This window comes from Stegostoma tigrinum, chromosome 30 (assembly GCF_030684315.1).
Source record: "Stegostoma tigrinum isolate sSteTig4 chromosome 30, sSteTig4.hap1, whole genome shotgun sequence".
Taxonomy (NCBI): domain Eukaryota; kingdom Metazoa; phylum Chordata; class Chondrichthyes; order Orectolobiformes; family Stegostomatidae; genus Stegostoma; species Stegostoma tigrinum.
Genome location: NC_081383.1, coordinates 14,614,439 through 14,637,512, shown reverse-complemented (window position 1 = coordinate 14,637,512; position 23,074 = coordinate 14,614,439). Strand labels below are relative to the sequence as shown.

At 40.3% G+C, this 23,074-nt stretch overlaps 1 long non-coding RNA gene across 4 annotated transcripts in view; it reads left to right on the top strand.

Annotated features, from left to right (window-relative positions):
* LOC125465706 (uncharacterized) overlaps positions 1-15,456 on the top strand; it is a 95,627-nt gene extending 80,171 nt beyond the window's left edge. For 3 of the 4 annotated variants that reach the window (XR_007250300.2, XR_007250299.2, XR_007250301.2), the window contains exons 2-5: positions 894-975; positions 1,189-1,323; positions 4,479-4,579; positions 9,223-15,456. This is a non-coding gene — a long non-coding RNA (uncharacterized LOC125465706). Of the gene's footprint in view, positions 1-893; positions 1,090-1,188; positions 1,324-4,478; positions 4,580-9,222 lie in introns of all 4 variants that reach the window. The other variant, XR_007250302.2, reaches the window with a different exon arrangement.
* Positions 15,457-23,074: the final 7,618 nt, after the last annotated feature.

Here is a 23,074-nt window from a genome sequence, read left to right as displayed (position 1 = left end):
CCCAATTCCACAAGAAAATAAAGCAGTAATGAATTGTTTGGGAGTTGCTGCGTCCATGAAAATTCCACCATTTACTTAATTAAGGGCAGTTGTCTTCTGTTCATAGCTGGCCAGTTACTTCAAACTCCTAAAAAAGTAAATACTTACAATTATATAGTGTAATTCATGACATCAGGATGTCCTAAAAGAGCCTTGTGGCCAGTAAAGTTGTATTTAATTGTAGTTACTGTTTTAATGTGGGAAACACGGCAGCACAGCAGGCTCCCACACACAGCAATATGGTAATGACCAAATAATCAGTTTTTGAAATGTCAGGGGATAAATGTTAACTGGGACACTGAAGATAACTCCATTGCTCTTCTTTGCAATAGTGCCGTCCACCCAAGAGCACAAACTAAGCTAAGTTTAATGCCTCATCCAAAAGCATTTCCAACAATATCACATCCCCTCAGCCATGCTTGGAGTGATGATCTAGATTTTTGTGCTGAAGGTAACAGGTTATAATCGCTAACTGCTTTCACTGTGAGCTTACTTCACATACAGAGCACTCCACAAGGAATGTGGCTGCTGTCTGATTGAGTCATTGAAGGAAAACTAGAACTGCCTGGATTTGTCACGCAAACAACAAGCCAAACACAACATCACAATTTGCAAATAAATAACTGGCAGTCTCTCTATGCTTTTCACAACTGATGAGAGGCACTGAAGGGAGAGAATAACAATATAAAACAACAATCAGGTGCTCACTGATTGCAAACAGGTCTTGTCACGAAACAGTATTTTTTAAATTAAAATATTTACTGGCATTCCATTGGGTTGACATTAAGTTTGCATTTTGTGCAGGGATTTAACAACAATGGATCTGACTAAGAAAAATCTTCTTGTTATTGCAGGTGAAAATGTATCTAGACTGCCTTGCATGTCTGGTGTGTGTATTGTGAGTCACAATGGCCAGCAGCTGCTCTATGATTAAAGGTATACAAGATTGCTACTTACTCACACATGCAACTCGTGGAAATCTGCTTTCCAAGCAGGCATGACCTGCTCTTACTGTGCTTTACTTGAACTTGGTCTGAGTTGTGGAAAAGGGTACTGAATCATTATATATATGAGATTCAATTTGAAATGGTAGTTCCACCCCTAGCAAATAAAATGCTAAATCTAAGTTTTTATTTATTGTTTTATCAGATAATGAGCATCATTTCAAGGGGAACATTGGTTGTTCATCCCCAATTTATACTGAGGCCAGTTCAGCAACTTTAGAGAACATTTAAGAGTTAATCACATTGTTGTGGGCCTGGAGTCATAAGTAGACCAAAACAGGTAAGGATGGCAGTTTCTTTCCCTCAAGGGCATCAGAGAACTAGATGTTTTTTTTTAGTAACATTCAATGACAGGTGCTATGGCTACCATTGCTGAAACTAGTTATATATTCTTGATTTATTAATTGAATTCAAGATCACCCTTCCAGTGAAACATTGTCCCTGACCTCTGAATTAATAGACAGGTTAGGGAAGTTGGGACAAGCTGGGCTGGTTTGGGATGCAGTTGGGGGAGGGCAGATTTTGAAGCTTGTGAAGTCCACATGTATATCATTGGACTGCAGGGTTTCCAAGCGAAATATGAGTTACTGTTCCTGCAACCTTCAGGTTGCATTGTTGTGGCACTGCAAGAGGCCCAGGATGGACATGTCGTCTGAGGAATGGGAGGGGGAGTTGAAATGGTTCGTGACTGGGAGGTGCAGTTGTTTATTATGAACCGAGCATAGGTGTTCCGCAAAGCTGTCCCCAAGCCTCCGCTTGGTTTCCCCAATGTAGAGGAAGCCACATCTGGAACAATGGATACAGTCTACCACATTAGCAAATGTGCAGGTGAACACCTGTTTGATGTGGAAGGTCTTCTTGGGGCCTGGGATGGGGGTGAGGGGGGAGGTGTGGGGGCAGGTGTAGCACTTCCTGCGGTTGCAAGGAAACGTTCCGGGGGTGGTGGGGCTGGAAGGGAGTGTGGAGCAGACGAGGGAGTCATGGAGAGAGTGGTCCCTTCAGAAAACAAATAAGAGTGGGGAGGGAAAAATGTCTTTGGTGGTGGGGTTGGATTGCAGATGGCGGAAGTGTCGGAGGATGATCTGGAGATTGGTGGGGTGGTATGTTTGGTTGTTATTGCTGGGAGGGATTGTGAGCAATGAGTTGTGGGAAATGCGGGAGACACAGTTGAGGGTGTTTTAAACCACTGAGGGGGTATGTTGCAGTCCTTGAAAAACGAGGACATCTGCACTGTCCAGCAAGGTCTCTGTTTCCATCCCTGGCAACCACCTGGAAACCGATATCCATTTCAAGCCTACCAACTCCCACAGCTACCTACAATACACTTCCTCCCACCCACCTTCCTGCAAAAATGCCATCCCCTATTCCCAATTCTTTCGTCTCTGCCACATCTGCTCCCAGGATGAGGCATTCCACTCCTGAATATCACAGATGGCCTTATTTTTCAAGGAACGCAACTTCCCCCCCCTCAGTAGTCGAGAACACCCTCAACGTGTCTCCCGCATTTCCTGCAACTCATCCCTCACACCCCCTACCCACAATAACTTCCCTAAGAGAATCCTCCTTGTCCTCACATATCACCCCACCAACCTCCGGATCCAATGCATCATCCTCTGACACTTCCACCACCACTTCCAAACCCACAACCAAAGACATTTCTCCCTCCCCACCATCATCTGCTTTCCAGAGGGACCACTCCCTCCATGACTCCCTTGTTCGCTCCACAGTCCTCTCGAGTCCCACCACCCCTGGCACTTTTCCCTGCAACCGCAGGAAGTGCTACATCTACCCCTACACCTCCCCCCTCAACCCCATCCCAGGCCCCAAGAAGACCTTCCACATCAAACAGGTGTTCACCTGCACATCTGTGGTGTGCTGCATCTGTTGTTCCAGACGTGGCTTCCTCTACATTGGGGAAACCAATGCGGCTTGGGGACCGCTTTGCAGAACACCTATGTTCAGTTCACAACAAACAACTGCACTTCCCATTCGCGAACCATTTCAACACCCCCTCCCACTTCTTAGACGACATGCCCATCCTGGACCTCCTGTAGTGCCACAACAATGCCACCTGAAGCTTGCAGGAACAGTAACTCCTATTTTGCTTGGGAACCCTTCACCCCAATGGTATGAATGTGGACTTCACAAGCTTCAAAATCCCCCAACTGCATCCCAAACCAACCCAGCCTGTCTCCACCTCCCTAACCTGCCCTTCCTCCCACCTATCCCCTCTACCCACCTCAAGCCTCACTCCCATCTCCTAGTTACCAGCCTCATCCTGCCCCCTTGACCTGTCTGTCCTCTCTGGACTGACCTATCCCCTCCCTAACTCCCCACCTACACGCCTCCTTTACTGTCTCCACCCCCGCCTCTTTGACCTGTCTGTCTCCTCTCCACCTATCTTCTCTTTTATCCATCTTCTATCCGCTTCCCCCTCTCTCCCTATTTATTTCAGAATCCCCTTGCCCTCCCTCATTTCTGAAGAAGGGTCCAAGCCCGAAATATCAGCTTTACTGATCCTGTGATGCTGCTTGGCCTGCTCTGTTCATCCAGCTCTACACCTTTGTTATCTCAGAAATTAATGCTCTGTTTAAGTATTAATGGATACCTCTGCTTGACTGAATGGTTTGAATCACAGAAATTCATGTGGTGAACTGGTGATCTACTTCCCACTGCAACAGCTTATGCTCCAAGAATTGCTGCCAATTTACAGGATGGACAGAGCAACCTACTTTCTTAATACTGTGTATCGCTGCTCAAGTGGATTAATATATAGTGCTAGCCCACACACCTTGTCTTAACAATCTTTATCAAATAGGCCTGTAAACTCCTGGCTGTTTGTTGGTTTGATCATCATTTCCATTGTAGTGAAAAATATTCCATTGAAGGTTTGAAAATCTCCAAGTTGGCGAGAGATACATCCTCTTCCAGCGGAACTTCAGCTTACAAAACTACGGCCACCGTGGGTGACATACAGAACATGGTTCTCTACATTAATAGAGAGGCTGGGAAGGCAGTTGAGAATGAGTAGGATAAAGGGGGTGGTTCAAGCCGAGAAAAGTGAATTGAAATTAGGAAAATTCTTCAATACCAAAACAACAGAACAAATAAAGCTTGAATTCTCTAAAGGATACAACTTTAACAGATTTATTTGTAGGAATGCAGTCCTAAGACCTAGACAGATTATGTGTTCATTGTGGTATTTTATTGCCTTTATGAATGCATCACATTCAAAAAGTGTTTGGGTTTAAATTGTAGCTGAGGTGAAAGGGCAATTATTGTTATGGTGGGGTTTCTGCTTTTGTCTGGCTCTGTAATGCTCCCATTCCCAAATATTGGCCTCTGTTTCCTTTGGTGCACTTTTATAAATGCTATTTTAAACTAGTACAAAGAAATTCTCACCACCAAGCATGCTATTTTTCCGCTTTGTTTCAGCACTTGCAACAGCATGTCATTGTTGGTTCTCAGGGGAGGCAGAATGATGCTGGGCAGAGCAGAGGATTGTACAGCTTCATTTCTGAATTTCCCTTCTGATAGTAAGTAGAATTGAATGTGGATCATTGCTGAATGCAAATAAAAATTTGGAAAATGAATCATTAGGAGCTTCTAGACATGTGAGAGATACAAAGACTGAACACAAGACAAACTATTAACATTTATTGCCTATAAACTTATACAGAAGCAATTTATAGCAAGGTTTCAGGAATGACTTCTGCCATCAGATGTTAGTCCCATGTGATCTGACTTTCATGACATAGATGTTGTTCAATTATTACACCTCAACTGCATCAGTGAGATGGCAGATATTATTGTTCTCTCTTGAGCTTGGAATAATTAATGTCCCATCTGAGCTGTTTGCGTATTTTCAAACATGGATAGTCAGGCTTCGCAGTCCATCACCTTTCCATTAACAGAGCAGGATTCCTCAGTCATTCTTTCCAATACCATATGGGGACCATACTTATCTTTGTGTGGCAAAGTTCAGATTTTTCGTCCTCCAAGGTTGAATGAAAAGACATATTATGGAGAAAATAAAAGTCTATAAGACATCAAGCGGAATTGAAAAGGTTAATGTGGAGTGCAATTTCAAGTTAAACAATGATCGCACAGTCTGTCAAATAGTAATTTAGTCAGGGTACGTTTCTTCATGATTACGTTTAAGTATAATCATCAACTTGGATATTGGAGGTAAAAACTCAGATGTTATTCAGGAGACTAATGCTGTGACGTAGTGGTGGGAGAGATGGTGATGGACAAGGAAGGGCTGGTTTCCATGCAAGGATAAACTGGATGAGTTGCATTACTTCTTCCTCCTCTCCCCTTCTTTCTATTAAATGCATTGGTGTCTCGTATCATAGGTGATATCACTTTAAAGTCATTGATTATTGTGACTAAGGAATTGATTGCCATTAATAACAGAGTCAATGGATATTGCTTCTATAGGTATAGGTGTCCTATCTTACAGTCATCAATCAAAACTCTGTTCTAGTTCTGCAAGCTTTCAATCTGCCATAATCTTTCATTATGTGTCACCAGGAAAGAAAATCCTCAGAAGCAGAATGTTTTCAGTATTTCTAATTTTTGCTCCTTTTCTAAAGGTGGTGACATTATGAATCCTTTGGTGTTACAGCCCAAGCAACTTTAGGCAATTGTGTTGAAAAGGCTATTTAATCACAGTGAATGAACAGGATCCTATTCTCAGCCAATAGCCAATACATTCCAGCAGGGGACACAGTTAGTAAGAGGAAGCTTCATTCATTCATTCCTCCAGACCTGTGGTTTCTCCTTCACCACCCTAGCTGTTAACAGCTGATAGTGCTGGGTTTTAATCTTGGAGCTTACCTGGTCTGTAAAACCTAATAACACAGCTACCATATGTTCACTGTGTCAGCAGGGCAGCTGAATCTGTACATTTTCATCCAGCTATTGCCATTTCATCTGAAAAAGCAGCCTTAATATCTGTGTTCTAGTCTCTCAAATTTGTGTCGTCCAGGCAAAGTTCAGATTTCCAGCAAATTGAGCACAAAATCTGAATATAACAGTGGATAGACTTCTAATCTGAGTTTGAAAATTCAGTTTAGGTAATTCGTTATACAGCAAACATACAATTATTAGAAACATGAAGCAATTATGGGAGAAATATGGGGAAATGAGGCAAATATATTTTGTGCCTCTGCTTGTGTTGGTAAAAGCCTAGACAGATGCAATTGCCAGAAAAAAAAGGCCCAGACTGAAAAGAGAGATTAGATGGATGTGTTTCATCTGCAATCCCAGTTACAACAGGTAAAATTCTGTCAAACCTGTTCCGTGGCCTGCCCTTCGCATCAACATAAGGTTTGACTAATGGGCCAAGTCTTTGAAGATAATGATCTGATTTATATATTGCTATGCAATGGGATTTACTCTTTGAATTGCAGATGAGAGAATGAAAATAATTTGAAGTCTAGAAAACCAGATCACAAGCCTATTTATGGGGCATGACAAAGGTTATCTGGCTTCTAATGCTGCTTTTAGGCACCTGTCCAGACACCCAGTCTACTCCTGCCTTACAAGCTATAGGAAAACATTTGTAACTTGTTACATGTCAGATATCTAATATTGGAACTCTACTTTGCAAGGAAAAATTATCACCTGTGAAATGCTTGACGTTCTTTTCAGATATCAATAGTTGATATTGAACATATCATTTCTGAAATCTAATGTCAACAAATATATAAAGATCTCACCAGCTGTGATTATATCTTCTGCGTAGAGGATAGTTCCAAAGTTTCATCTTGAAGTGATCTGAGTGATAACATTGTTTGTGTGTATCATAGTGATTGAAGTTGTTCATTATCCCTGTGCACATTCTCCTCGTGTCTGCGTAGGTTTCCTCCGGGTGTTCTGGTTTCCTCCCATAGTCCAAAGATGTGCAGTCTAGGTGGATCAGCCATGCTAAATTGCCCGTAGTGTTCAGGGGTGTGTGGGTTATAGGGGGATGGGTCTGGGTGGGATGCTTCAAGTGACGGTATGGACTTGTTGGGCCAAAGAACCTGTTTCCACACTGTAGGGAATCTAATCTAATCTAATCTAAAAATTATTTTCTAGTGAGTGCTTTCATGATCAAAATAAAAAGTGGGACCTGAGATAACAGGGTGTAGAGCTGGAAGAACACAGCAAACCAAGCAGCATCAGAGGAGCAGGGAGGCTGACGTTTTGGGCCTAGACCCTTCTTCAGAAATGAAGAAGGGTCTAGGTCCGAAACATCAGCCTTCCTGCACCTCTGTTGCTGCTTGACCTGCTCTGTTCATCCAGCTCTACACCTTGTTTTCTCAGATTCTCCAGCATCTGCAGTTCCTACTATCTCTAAAAAGTGGGCCTGCTGATTTTCAAATTCCATCATCTGATTTTAATAACTGTGACTGTCATGAACTGAAATGGTTTGAAAAATGAAAACATTGACTTAAAATAGTCACAGCAAACAGATGACTCCACAGGTTAGCCAAACTTCATGAAACCAAATTGGAATAAACAATCATCTGAACTGAAATTAACATTTTTCTTAAAGGACACTGAAAACTAATCAACGCCATCAGGATTGAAGAAACACTTATTCTCATACTTTGCATGGTAAATCTCAAATATTGAAGATGAAAGAACTCACCTACAATTTCCAAGTTTGGAAGCAAACCAGCTGTATTTCAGGTTTTGGCAGAATGAGGAGGTGGATTTGTAGCTGGAACCTAGCTAGAGAAAATGCTATTTCACGGCCTTACAAGAAGTAAAGGTGTCCAGTCATAGAGATAATTATAAGGAAACATCAAGGCACCAAAATTCAAAGGATAGCTGAAATATTCACCACAGCTGAATATACAAGACACCAATTAAACCACTGTGGTTGTTGGTTTAAAACTATATGCCCAAGGACACTCTAAGGACTGTACACTGTAAATTCCTTTCTTCTTCCTTATCAACTGGACGCTAGCACTTATCAATTTTGTACCTGTGTGTACATATATGCTTGACATTGTGACTTTATTGTTTTTCTTGTGGTTAACAAATAATAAAATTGCTTTCTCTTTCACTGAAGAGAACTTTGCGCAGTTTTTTTTAAATGATGGATGAGTTAAGTATCTTTTAACTTGAGAGAGTTGTAGCATCATGCCATAAAGAACATGAATCTTTCTTTCAGCCAACCACGTAGGTTGAAAAGAGGGGAGCTGATTTAACTTCCCTCAATTGGACGTGACGTTATGTCAGTAACTCAATGCCAAATTCCACCACTTAGCGTTTATGCAAAAATCACCTATATTAAAACCAATGCACATCATCATGCACATTTTGCCTGAATGATATTATGAGAGCACTAAGGGAGCCAAGATGGATAACTCCTGAAATTAGGGATTGGAATTGCAAATCATGATTAATCTGTACCCATTGCTTGAAATCCAGGCAGTATGCAAATATTTTGCTGGTTCCTCATTACAATTATTTCTGTATATAGCAGAATCATGCTGCTCTTATCAGCACAGTACTACATTTGTAACTTCCTGAGATATTTCCACATAAAGTGAGGCTGCACTGCTTAAAGAAGAAACGAATTTTGTTACAGCAGATGCAGGAAGTCATGCACAAAATGAATCTGTACTGGGAAAAATTTAGTAAAGCACAAGTTGGGTGAGTGTAGGCTCTAAGATTTTTAGAAAGTATCTGACCTTAGATTGTCCCAATAAATGTAGAGCACTGAAACATACTGTCTGTATCACAAGACAAATCTGGTGCAATTTTTGGAATATTTTTCTATGATATAGGTGCTACATTAAAAACTGATCATTATGAGTCACGTATTGTTTTGGTATTTAAGTTAAAGTATCACAACATGGTGAAGAGTTCACATAACTTTCAATAATACTATTGTATTAAATCTCAATGACTTTTTGTTTAGTTCCTCTTGTTCATTAATTCCTCAGGCAGATAACCTACAATTGTAGCTTTACAAAAGAAAATAAAATCTTTTGCTAGTCTTATTTATTTAAAGGTCGAAACAGTTCTTGACAATGTTTCTTTTAGAATGAATGAATGAATGAATGTATTGCCATGTTTAAGTAAAAATGCTCAGATTTATTTAATATGATTGTTTATGCATTTTATTGTGTTCTGAGTATTACTAAAAGTTTTTTTCAATCTTATTCATTTATAGCACATTGGCATCGCTGGTACGGCCAACATCAGTTGCCCATCCCTAATTACCTGCGAAAATGATGATGAGTTGCCTTCTTTAACCATTGCTGTGCGGGATATCAGAAAATTGTAGTTTGCAACCTGTACTATCGTATGGATGACCAGTCTATTGACGTTTTGATCTCAACATTCAGAAAACAGTGGCCCTCAATGTGGAGATAATGAAAGATTTGGGAGGGTGAACATTTGAACCTTAGCTCAAAGTTGCAGGGTGGCCATATTGAGAATGTAGCATCTGCTTAGTCTCCTGAGTTTGATCTGCCCCTTACAGCCTGCTCCTCAGGATCTGTCAAGCAATATGTTTCTCAGTGAGACTACAGCCACTGATAACCCCAAGGGAAAGGGAGCAAGAGGTTTCTCAGAGGCAGGTGATAATGACCATTCTTCTACATTGACTGACTGCTAGCCTCCTCCATAAAATCTGTTGCCTGGCTCCACTTAATTCCATTTCTGGGAAAACTGGCATCTTCAGTTGAGCTGAGGTTACGTAATGCAATTTTGCTCTTTTATCCTTCGATATACTATCTACATGTCCTGCAGAAGTGGAGGATATAGCCTCTTAATATGTTGATAATACAGTTAGTTACAAAATTATTGGGTGGCAAGTGTTATGATACTAAATGTATTATACACTCCAATTGACTCAGAATGAGTAAAGACTTCTAATTCTGTTTGCGATTTTGAAAGGAGGTCCTTTGATTTCAAGTCTTTGATCTCATTTTGCTTACTTTCTAACCTGGATATAGTAATGTTTTCACCAAGAATACTGTTACTCCATAGAGAACTGTGAACAGATTTTCAAAAGGAATGAAAGTTGCAACATCTCAATAGAAATGAAAGAGTTAAGGCAGAGGATTATCAAAGTTCTGTATTTTGCTAAGCATTTTTACCAATAGCAACTGTTTTAAGTTCCAATTCAATAAAACACATTTCACTTACAATGCTTTAGTATTTCACAGACTTCTACAAAAAGAGTGTTAAACAATGTCAACCATACATTCAGGAAACGTCCACAGCAGCAAATTATAAATGCAGCTTATGTATGGATTCATACATTATTACAGATCAGGGAAAAGGAAAATCTCCTCCTCCACCATTCACTTTAATTCATAGCCATATCTCGATGAATTCTACTGATGAACTATTACAAGAAGCTTGATTCTGAGAGAGATAGAGATTTAACTGTAATATCACTGGACTAATAATTCAGAAGCCCAGGTTTGTACAATGGAGATGAGGATTTATATACTAGGGTGACAGCTGGTGGAAATTAAATGCAATTAATAGAATCTAGGATTAAAAACCTAGTCTCATTGATGGTGACCATGGAACCATCACTGATTGTTGAAAAAACCCTTACCTAGGCCACTAAAGTCCTTAATGAAAGACTTGCAAAAGTTTACTGTCCTGAAATTGTTAATGTTGGAGATGCCATTAAGCTCCACCCATTCTGATGATGTCATACACTCTTGGTGGACAAGGAAAAGTCAAGCTTGAAGTCCTGATGGGGTCAGACATATCACCCTGTCTCCTGACAACCGTAGTAATTACCAACATCCAGTATGCATCCAGAGCCTTGTAATTCTCTTTGTCATTCCTGAGACTGCATTAGGGTGGTGAGTTTCCAGATGTACTGAACCCTGTCCATCCAGAATTTGACTTTGGCCCTAGAAACCCCTTGGTATTCAGCACCCCATAATTTAAGCCATCTTGAGGACACTGCCTTTGTGCCCTTTAAAATGGTTGAGCCGCTGTTGCACATTCTCGACTACTTTACCTTTATCCACTGACCAGATATACCTTGTTGTAATAGCCTATCTTTTGGCAATAGAAATTCCTGTTTATAAAGGAGTCTTCTCTCTTTTTCAGGGGGAACAGAGGAGGAGGGTTTTGCAAACTTGAGTGCCATGCAACAAACGTTGAAGTAGGTTCACCAGTTGCAAGGCTGTACGCGTTTTTTGAAAATGCTTTTCATCCTTATTTTGAATGTATTTAATTGCATACCCACTTTAGCAATTTCAAGTTTTTGGGGAATATCCCATCACACTCCTGAGTTTTGCTTTCTAGATGATAGACAGGCTTTGGGGAGTCAGGAGATGAGTATTTGCCGCAGGATTCCAAATCTCTGGTGTGATCTTGTAGCCATTATATTTATATGGCTAGCCCTGTTCATTTTCTGGGAAATAGTTACCATCAGGATGTTGGTAGAGGGAGATTCTGAAATGGTGATGCCACTGAATGTCAAGGAGCGATGTTTAAATTTTCGTTTGTTGGAGATGGTCATTGTCTGGCATTTGTGTGGCATGAATGTCGCTTGCCACATGAACTGCTTCTGTACCTGAGTAATCTTGAGTGGTACTGAACATTGTGCAACCTCTAATGAACATCCCCACTTCTAGCCTTACAATGGAGCAAAGGTCAATGATGAAGCAGCTGCAGATGGTTGAGTTAAGACATACCTATGTGGGATGTATTTGGATTTGTCATTTCCAGTGCCTAAGTCAATGTCATGTGGTCCATTCAGTTTCACTCCTTTAATAGACTTTGTAGCCGTTGATAAAACAGGGTGACTCGCTAGGTCATTTCAAAGGGATTTAAGAGTCTACACCATTGCTGTGGGTCCGGAGTCACATGTAGGCGAGACTAGATATAGGTGGTAGCTTCCCTCCCCAGAGAACTTTAATGAACCATGTAGGTGTTTATGACAATTGACTATGGCTTTATGGTCATAAATGGACTCTGAAATGACAGAGTGAGTGATGGAACTTGGGCTTTATTACCACTTTTATATTTTTACCTTTATTCCCAAAGATGGTTTGTTTTTCAAAAAAGAGCAGCTAAATGAAAAAGAAAACGACAGGTGTAAATTCAGCAAGTGTTTGGAGAATTCCTGTTTGAAGCTAATGGAATGTTGATCCTGTACAGAGTAAGGGAAACTTCAACCAGGAAGAGAATTAACAAGGAGAGATAATGAGGGAGGGAGACCATCCATTCTCAACAGAAAACCATCTCTTGAAGACATGTCTGTTTTGTCCACCAAAAAAGTACAAGGAAAGGATTAAAAACTGACTGCAACGCCAGTCTGTATGCAATTGATTGGATGTCCTAGTGTGTGGGCTGGAGCACTTCTTTGTGAACAATCATTTAAATACACCTTCACTGCCGGTAAAACAGAAGGAAAATTATCTCTCTCTCTCTCTGAGTCCTGCCAGTCTGTTCAAAAGGAATCAGGAATTTAAATCAAGAATCTTTAGACTGACTGCTCAACCCCAGCATCAATAGTACTAGTGAATTCAATAATGGCCCCAACGTATCTGCTCTTTACAAACTCCTCAAAAACAAATCTATATCTTTTATTTTTGCTCTGTATCTTTACAGACTTGTATCTTATTTCCATTCTGTGAGTGTGTGTGTGTGTGTGTGTGTGTGTGTGTGTGCTTGTTGCAATGCTAATTCTTCTCTCTTTTAATAATAAGTAAACTCATTCATATTCTTAGTTCAAGAAAGCTCGGTTCAGCTGTGGTGGGAACTGCAGATGCTGGAGAATCTGAGATAACAAAAAAAAGGTATGTCTCTTAACTTTCTTTTTTCTGAAGAAGGATCTAGGCCCAAAACGCCAGCTTTTCTGCTCCTCTGATGCTGCTTGGCCTGCTGTGTTCCTCCAGCTCTACACCTTGTTATCTCTTGGTTCAGTTGACTCCTTTTAAAACATCATTTAATTTGGGCCTAGGTGAAAGATACTTACCAGCAAAGGGGTTCTCGTAAAATTAATCTTGCTGCAACGAATAGATAAATAATCAAGAGGAGTTAGTTTATCCATCTTCACCTGGAAACTTAGCAATTAAAATCCTGGGGATTTTTCTCCATAAAACATTTTCTTTTCTACTCACTATTTTCACTTTATGTACATGTGCTGCACACATTTCATTCCAGGATCCTTCCATCTGTGAAAGATGAGGACACACAGCGAAAAAATCACATAACTGGCTTATAAAATCTCCTCAGACATGTGAAATATGTGTTCACTCATTTTGTTTCTAATTAACAGCATCTCAAGAAGCTGCATGAAAATATAATGAAACGTATAGCCCTCAGGTGACATTTTTGGAGGAGCTTTGACCTGGGTGTAGGTTCACAATTAAATCTGACAAAAATGTGAGCTTGCCAGGCAACTGGCTTTAACTCACCATTTCTTGGTCAGAACTCAGTTGCAGTAGCCTGCAAAGAGAGACAGGTAGCCGAGCACTGAGCGGTACTCATTCATTTGAAGAAGTCTTTTAACGAAGTTTTCAAGTTTGACATTTCATCTACAAACTTCCCAGGCTTTCAAAAATGTACTCTTGCAAAGAAGAGCAACAAGGGTGCTATTTAATCTGGTACTGGTACTCAGTACCTACAGCTGCTTTCTGCCAACTCATGGGAAATGGTTTTAACGTTTAGACTTTGGCTCAGAGACTCATGGATGTTTACACCACAGAAGGAGGCTATTCAGCTTGTTGTGGCTGTGCCAACCAACATAGATCTGATTACACAAATCCAATTTTACAGCTCTTGGGCCAAAGTCTTGGAGCCTATGGCAATGCAAGTAAATATCTAAATATTTGTTTATCTGTTATAGGAGTATCTGATTCAACCACTTTTCAGGCAGTGAGTTCCATGCTTCCACCACCATTTGGGTGAAAATACTCCCCTGTCCTGCCATCTTAACCTTCAAACTCTTCCCTTAAATCTATGCCCCCTGGTTATTGACCTCTCTACTAATTGAAAAATGTGCCTTCCCATCCGCCTTATCCACACGCCTCATAAGCTTCTACACCTCTGTCAGGTTTCTTCTCAATCTTCACTGTTCCAAGGGACAAAACTCCAGTCTATTCAATTTCTCCTCATAGCTCAGGCTCCCAGTCTAAGCCTCACAAGTTTTCCAAGTTAAAGTTCCAAGTTGAATTCCATTTTCTACTGCTGTACCCAGCTGACCAGACTATTCATTACCTTCTGCAGATTACGTCCACCCTTCTCACTCCTCCCCACACTGTCAAAAGCATAGAAAACATCATTTCCCAGCCCATTTTTGTTATTTAAAGGAGTCACATGGGGTTGAAAATGTTAACTCAGTTTCTTCCCCACTGTTACTGCCAGCCCTGCTGAGTGTTTCCAGCGTTTTCTGTTTCTTTTCAGATTACCAACATTCACAGCTTTTTAAAAAAAACTTAACTGTGCTAAAAATGTTGTGTTAATCAAGGTTGTTGAACTTGTTTTTCAATTTTAAAATTACTAAAAACCACTGAATTAAACATTTCAATTCATCCATGTTCTTGTGCGGCCCTGCTTAAGGACTGCACCCTTCGAAAATGCTGCATTTTTTAGACGATTTGCATAAATCGATCAAAGTAAACGAATGAAATACTTGAACAATCTTTTTCAGATGAAGTATCTCCTGGGACCTATAGCCTTTGCACATGTAGCTCACAAAAGGATTCTGAGTGAGAAGGCATTTACTGTAACTGGAAATGTTTTCAGTCAGTGAATATGCAGGTGGTCTGTTATGCGAGGTATAGAATTACCAGCATGGCCCTGAATCTCCAGGGTCTTGTCACAACTTCGATATATTCTGGTTAATTACAGCCTGGCAGACAGGCAGCAGATTGCAGAGCTCTTGCTTCTGAACCTTGTGCAGCCTGGACTTTTTGAGGACATTTGGTAATCTGTTGTCCTCAGTTTATAATATTTGCTTATGACATAACTTTCTTACAATTGCTTCAGTTCAAGAAGTCAATTTCAAATAAATAGAATTCAGACTCCATGATATGAGTAATATACCTGTACTTTTATGAATATAATTTGCAAAGTTTCTGAGCTTGAATTGATCATTTCTGAAGTTAATATACAATAACCCATGTGCAGGACTACATAATACCTCGATAAAAAGCTAATTTTTTTTGCATGCTGTATTTTTTATATTTCACTTCAGCCTTATCAATAGGTACCTGTGTGGGATTCTGCATTTTTACTTGAATTTCCCCACGAAGCACCCATCTAAATATAGAGCCAATTTTTTGGCACCCTTTCACAGGAAAAATCGTGGAGCCAGTGAAAGTGTCAGGTGCTGAGCTGAATCAACCAGCTGATCCTCAAATAAAATCAAAATACTGTAGATGCTGGAAATCTGAAATAAAAACAGAGAGTACTAGAGAAACCCAGCAGTGTCTGAAGATGAGACAAACTAGATTTGAAGCATTCACTCTGTGTCTCTCTCCACAGATGCAGTCAATCCTGCTGAGGTTCACCAGCATCTGACTAAAAGCAAAATATGCAGATGCAAATCTGAAATGAGCACAGAGAATACTGGAGAATATCAGCAGGCCTGGCAGCATCTGTGGAGGGAGAAAAAGAGTTAATATTTCAAGTCCAGTACTATTCTGAAGAAGATCCTATTGGGCACGAAACATTAACCCTGTTTCTCTGTCCACTGATGGTGCCAGACTTGCAGAGTTTCTCCAACATGCTTTGCACTTGTTTCAGCAGCACTTGCTGTTATTTTATCGAATAATCACCCTCTGCCCTGCTGTGTCGATGTACATGATTCCACACTTCACAGGAGAACAGAAAAGAACATCGAGTGACCTGGCCAAAATTTAACAAGAATCCGTTTATCTCCATCTTAAAAATATCCAAGGACTCAGCTCTTGAGAAAAAGTTCCAAAGACTCAAACTCTCTGAGGGAACAATATTGTCCTCATCTCTGTCTAAAGTATGTGATCCCTTATTTGTAAACAGTGACCCCCAGTTCTAGATTCTCTCACAAGAGGAAACATCCTCTCCATACTCACTCTGTCAAGACCTGTCGGGATCTTATTATGTTTCAATTAAGCCACCTCATAAAACGCTTCTCAGTTCCAAAAATACAAGTCTAGCCCATCCTTATAAGACAGCATGCCGGTTTCATGTGTTAATTTGTTGGTCAGAGGTTAGAATGAGACGAGGAAAATTATGTTATACCCAGCGAATTATGACGATCTGGAATGTACTGTCTGAAGGGGTGGCGGAAGGGATTCGATTAAAACTCAAACACAAGAAAAATTGCAGGACAATTTTTGTGAATGGGCAGTGAGGTAGATTTAATGGATTTGAAAGAGTCAGTATTGTGGATAAAGTGGACCAAATGGTCTCCTTCTATTCTGTATATGCCTCCTATCTGACAAGCAGGGTGAACAGAAGGGGAGATTCTGCTCCATGTTGCTTTCTCCAGTTACTGAGACAGGTGGATTCATGTATTACTGAGCTATTTAAAGCATCTTACAATGGTGTCCATTTACATTTTGAACAATCAGAACTTTTCTCTCAAGCCCCTTGGTGTGCTGGAACACTTTGAACTTGCCCGCAGAAAGGCCAGAATTAAACAAAAGAGTACAAAAGGCTTTTAGCCTTACAGAGCTAACAAGAAACTTAGCCAGCTGCTATATATGTCGGTGTTTCAATTTTTAATGATTCATGTACTGAAAAATAAAAACCTTTTTCTAAATGTTAAACAGGTATGTTTGAAGTTGAATCATTTGTCCATTAACTACCTTTCATACTGTGTCTGTAAGATATGTTAACATTTTTGGCTTAACAAGGTGTTGTTTATCTTTCAATTTATAATTTTAGAATGTAAATAAACTTTACACACTAACAACCTGTCCTCCCAGTGGTGCCATAATAGTTCTACAGCTCATCTGCTCAAAACCCTAGATTCCCATTCTGACTTTCTACTTCTCAATTGGTCATCAGATTTTCTATTCATTTAATAATGATTTCAAATAAAAATGTTAGTGAGTAATAGGCACACAATATGGAAACTTTAACTTTGGGGATGAATGCCTGATATGCAGCCTGGACCAACTATCACCTATTCTTTTAACCAGCTTCACCTGACTGATTTTATTGTCAGGTGTACCAAAATACAGTGAAAAGTTTTGTTTACGAGCGGTATAGGCAGATCACAGTAAGCAAAGGATGTACTGATCAAAAAGACTTAGAGGCATACAAGTTACACTATTTGAGGCTAGAGTCCATTCAACACTCTGATAACAGCCAGAAAGAAGCTGTTCCTGAACCTGCTCGTGTGTGTGCTCGGGCTTCTATATCTTCTGCCTGAGGGAAGAGGTCAAGAACCTAAATAGCACATTTTCAAACACCATTTCAGTTGCAGCGAGAGGTTGGTGGTTTTATCAGTGTGGGAAGTCTACTTTATTAAAAATCAGACTATTTTAGTTCAAACCAGCGTTTTTATGATTTTCAGTATTTATTAACTTTAATTGCTGAAGTCATGGGCTTAATGTTGTTGATAATGATAAATAATAATTGAAGCCCAATGTTATGTGCTTTCAGCCCTTGGCAGTAGCACTATTAATATTCAGGGAGAAGCCAAGCTGAGACATCTATTAACTACATGCAGTCAGGAAACGGGGGGATGTTATGTTTAGACGCGGAACACTTTAAGATCACAATAAATGGAGTTTCTAGCTGTACAACGACTGCGTCTCCTACTGGCAACATCATAAAACCATTTACTCAATGTCATCATGAATGGACCGTAGTATCAGGTCAACTGTTTGCAGAATAAACAGCATTGAAACGCTCAATGAAGCTGGTAAGCAGAAAACAGACAAAAGTGTGCGTTCTAGAATTTGATCATCATCCAAGAGTGATTTAAATTATGTAACATGGAGGCAAAGGGTCATTGTTCAAAAATCAGAGTCAGATCTTTCAGCAGTGAAATTAGGAATTGTTCTTACACTCCAAGGGTGCTCGAATAAATGTATTCTTCAGCTTGAGTGCATTTCCAGTGAGATATCCCAGCTGCAAACAACACTGCCACCTGGTGCTCACTACAGACTGACATTTAACAGCCACAGGTTAGAGTTGGATTTTATGAGAGGTGCACACTATTACCACTCTGAAAGACAGCTAATGCATACAGCAGAAGCCCATCCCATGGCCATGACACAAATGGACGTGGGTTGGACATCCGTCCCTCAGTGTCCTAGCCTGGCCAAGTCCTGCTGCAGCCTCCCCAGTTCCTTAACACAACCTGTCCCTCCGCTTATATTTACTGATTGACTATCAATTATTTATGAAAAATGGAGGGCAGGCTGTGGATTTCACTAGTCAACCACCTGCCATATTGTTGGGTCAGCACGTAGGTGGGTAGGATGCTACTAACCTAGGATTCTCTCACGTTTACGCTCCGCTGCATATCACCCCCCCAACCAAACTCATGTCTACCAAGTGGTCTCTTTAATATTTATGTTGAGCAATCAATTTTTATGTCACATAGCTCAAAATGTAGTCATTATTCTCCAGACTTAAAATGAGACCTATCCTCTCCCTCAGGGCAGTATTTTGTACATTATTGATCGATCTTGTTCACAATGGAATGAACAGGCTCTTTTATAATCCAGATCATCTTTGTACAAGGATGGAGTTTTTCGTGTCAATAGTTTTATCGACAATTTTGCTGAATAGATAGCTATCTTATCAAAAGAGTGGGAAGAAACATGAGGAAATATTTCTTCTGGAGTTATTGATGCTTGAAATACTATTGTCACAGGTAATATTGAGAGGCACAGTACATTGCAATGTTTAAAGGAAAAGTAGATAAACATTTGAAGCAGTGAAAGATGGTGAAGGGTGCAGCGGACAGTGCTACAGAGAAAGAAAGGACAGTAAGATAAGATTTGATCACTCTCACAAAGATTTAGGGGAGGCAATAGCCTATTGGTACTGTCGCAGGCCTGTTTATCCAGGATTCCCAGATAAAGTTCTGGCAACTGAGGTTCCCATCCTGCCCAGACAGATAGTGGAACTTGAATTTAAGCAAAATCTAGAATTAAGAATCAAATAATGGCCAGGAATCCATTGTCAGAAAAATCCTATTTGGTTTACTAATGTGCTTTAGGGAAGGAAACTGCCACCCTTACCTGGTCTGGCCTACATGTGACTCCAGGCTCACAGGAATACAGTTGGAAATTACAGATGGGCAATAAATGCTGGCCTAGACAGTGACATCCTCTTTCTGTGAATGAATTTTTTAAAAAAACCTGGGACAAAGGATTTCTTACTGTGCTCTGGTTATGTACTTCAATGGCTATCTTTGGTTGGGCTGATGTATTCAGGGTAGGTTCTAGCACATCCATGAACTATTTATAGCTGGATACTTTCAAAAGGAAACTAGATGAATATAAAAGAAAATGGGAAATAGAAAGACATGCTGAAAGGCTGAACTGAAATTGATGGATTGGGAGGTGACTGCAGCACATACTGACTGATTCAAAGGCTTCCACACTTCTGTCTCATCCTGTTTGACAGACAGCATTGGTTAGAGTGATGACAAGGACAGATATTGTTTGAATAGGTATAAATAAGAAAGTAAAGACTTGCATTAATATAACACTATTCACAATATTAAGATACCCCTCTGGAAGTGGAGTCACTGTTACAATATTGGAGGTGTTTTCATCCATCATCAGCCAGTATTGCTAACTTGATGATCCATTTTTATGATGTTCCAGGGTAAAAGACAGCAGGCTTCAGCTAATTCGATTTGTACTATGGAGGTAAACGGACCCCTTTACACAGTTCTATTATGAAATGAGTTCCAGGATTTTGACCCAGCAACATTAAAGGAATACAGACGCAGTTCCAAGTCAAGATGGTATGGACTTGGAGGGGAACTTGCTGGAGGTGGTGCCTTCACACAGCTCGTACCTTTATTTTTCTAGGTAGTTGAAGTCATGATTTTGGAATATCCTGTTGAAGGAGCCTTGGTGCTGAGATGAATCTTGTAGATGGTACACATTACAGTCACTTTGCTGAATGGAGGTAGTGAAGGTAGTAAGTAGTGAAGTTGGTGGATGTGGTGCCAATCCTTTGCCTTGGATGATGCCAAGCTCCCGGAATGTTGCTGAAGTTGCTTTTATCCAAGCAAGTGGAGAGTATTCGATCACATTATTGATTTGTGCACTGTAGATGGTAGAGAAGCTTTGGGGAAACTGGAGGTAAGTTACTTGCTAAAGAATTCCCAGTCCTTAACTTACTCTTGTAGCCATAGCCTTTACATGCCCAGCCCATTCAGCTTTTGGCCAATAGTAATCCCAAGGATTTTGATAGTCAGGGATTCAGCAATGACAACACCATTGAATTTCAAAGTGCTATGTTCAGAATATCTCTTATTGGAGACGGTTATTGCCACCCACGTGTATATTACTTACTACTTATCCACATCAGCTTTGATGTTGTTCAGATCTTTTTACATAGAACATGGGCTGCTTCAATAACTGAAGAAGCTTGAATGGTGCTGAACATTGTGCAATCAGCAGTAAACTTTCCAACTTGTGACTTTGCAACTGAGGGAAGGTCATTGATGAAGTAACTGAAGATGGTTGGGCCAAAACACTATCCTGAGGAACTCCTGCAGAAATGTGCTGAAATTGTAAATATTGACCTTCAACAAACACAACAACTTTTCTTTGGGCTAGACAGGACTTCAAACACCAAAGATCTTTCCACCTACAAACTAAGTCAAACAGGCAAAAGGCAGTTCATAATATCTTCTTGAGAATTTTAAAAAGATGTTAAAAAAGATGAATCAAAAACACAAATTGCTAGAGAAACTCGGCAGATTTAGCAGTATCTGTAGAGAGAAAAGACAGTGAATGTTTTGAATCCAGTGACTTTCTTGAAATCAAAACGTTATCTCTGCTTTCTCTCCACAGAAGCTGCAAGACCTGTTGAGCTTCTCCAACAATTTTTGTTTTCATTTCAGATTCCCAGCATCCACGGTAGTTGCTGTATTAACAATGGTGCATGTTCATGTGATAAAGCTGAAACTTACTTTTGGCAGAAGCAAGAGTTTAACAATCTGGCAATTTTTGAAGGAGTAGTAGAAGGGGCTAGAACGTCCTAAGTCTGCATCATTTTCTGATCGCAAATTAAAACACATTTTGGCAATATTTTATGGAAAAGAGGATACAGAAAACAGGAAGCTGCAGGTGAGTTAGCTAAGTATCTATCATTGAAGAAATGTCAGCAACAGGGCATTTAGATAAATTCAAGAAAATCAGGTGGTATCAACATGGTTTTGTGAAAAATCAATCATGTTTTACCAATATATTGGGGAGGTAACACATGCTGTGAATAAAAGGGAAGTAGTGGATACATTGTACTTAAATTTCCAGACGCTAATTGATGAGGTGTCACGTCAAAGGTTATTACAGAAATTAAAAACTCATGATGTAAGGGGTGGCATATTGGCAGGGGTATAGAACACTGGCTGGCTAACAGGAATCAGACAGTAGGAGTGAATGAGTCGTTTTCACATTGACAAGCTGTGACAAGCTGTGACAAATGGTGTGCCATAAACCAACCATTTATAAGGTGACTTAGACAAAGGGACAAAAGGTATTGTTGCCAAATTTTCTGAATGTACAAAGATAGGTAGAAAAGTTGTGAGGAGACACAAGGAGATTACAAAAAGATATTGACAGGTTAAGTGAGTGGGTAAAGATATGGTAAATGGAACATCATGTGGTAAGGTGTCCATTTTGGCAGAAAGAATAAAAAAGAAACAAATAATCTTTGATTTGATTTGATGTGATTTGAGTTATTGTTATCAAATGTGCTGAGATACAGTGAAAAGTATTGTTTTGCATGCTATCCAAGCAATTCATACCTTACACAAGTACATCAGGGTAATACAACAGAATACAGAATATAGTGTTTCAGTTACAGAAAAGATAGAGAGAAAGATCAACTCTAATATATGAAAGGTCCTTTCATAAGTCTGGTACAGCTGGGAAGAAGCTGTTCTTGAATCTGTTGGCACGTGTTTTCAATTTTTTGGATCTTTTGCCCAAAAGAAGAGGGTGGAAGAGAGTACAACCAGGGTGGGAGAGGTCTTTGATTATGTTGGCTGCTTTCCTGAAGCAGTGGGAAGGATAGACACAGTGAATGGATAGAAGGCCAGTTTTCATGATGGACTGGGCTGTGTTCACAACTCTCTGTAATTACTTGTGATCTTGGGTGCAGCAATTGTCATATCACACTGTGATGCATCCAGATAGGATATTTTCCATGATGCATCTATAAAAATTAGTAAGGGTCATTGTGAACATATCAAATTTCCTTAACCCTCTGAGGATGTGGAAGTGTTTGTGTGCTTTCTTGGCTGTAGCATCAATGTGGATAGGCCAGGACAGATTGTTGATGATATTTTCTCCGAGGAACTTGAAGCTCTTGGCGAGTTCCACCTCAGCACCATTGATATATTCAGAGGGTGTCCTCCACTCTGCTTCCCAAAGCCAATGCCCAGCTCCTTTGTTTCGCTGATATTGATTAGATTAGATTCCCTACAGTGTGGAAACAGGCCCTTCAGCCCAACAAGTCCACACCACCCCTTGGACCATCCCACCCAGGCCCATCCCCCAATAATCCACACACCCCTGAACACTACAGGCAATTTATCACGGCCAATCCACCTAGCCTGCACACCTTTGGACTGTGGGAGGAAACCGAAGCACCCGGTGGAAACCCACACAGACACGGGGAGAATGTGCCATCTCCGCACAGACAGTTACCCGAGGCTGGAATCGAACCTGGGTCCCTGGTGCTGTGAGGGTGCAGTGCTAACCACTGAGCCACCGTGCCACCCCATCTGAAAATATAAATCTGAGGGACAGATTGTTGTCTTAACACCGTGCCTCTAAGCTTTCTACATCTTTTCTGTACTCCATTTCGTCTATCTAAACGGACAGAGGTAGGCGAACAATGAGATA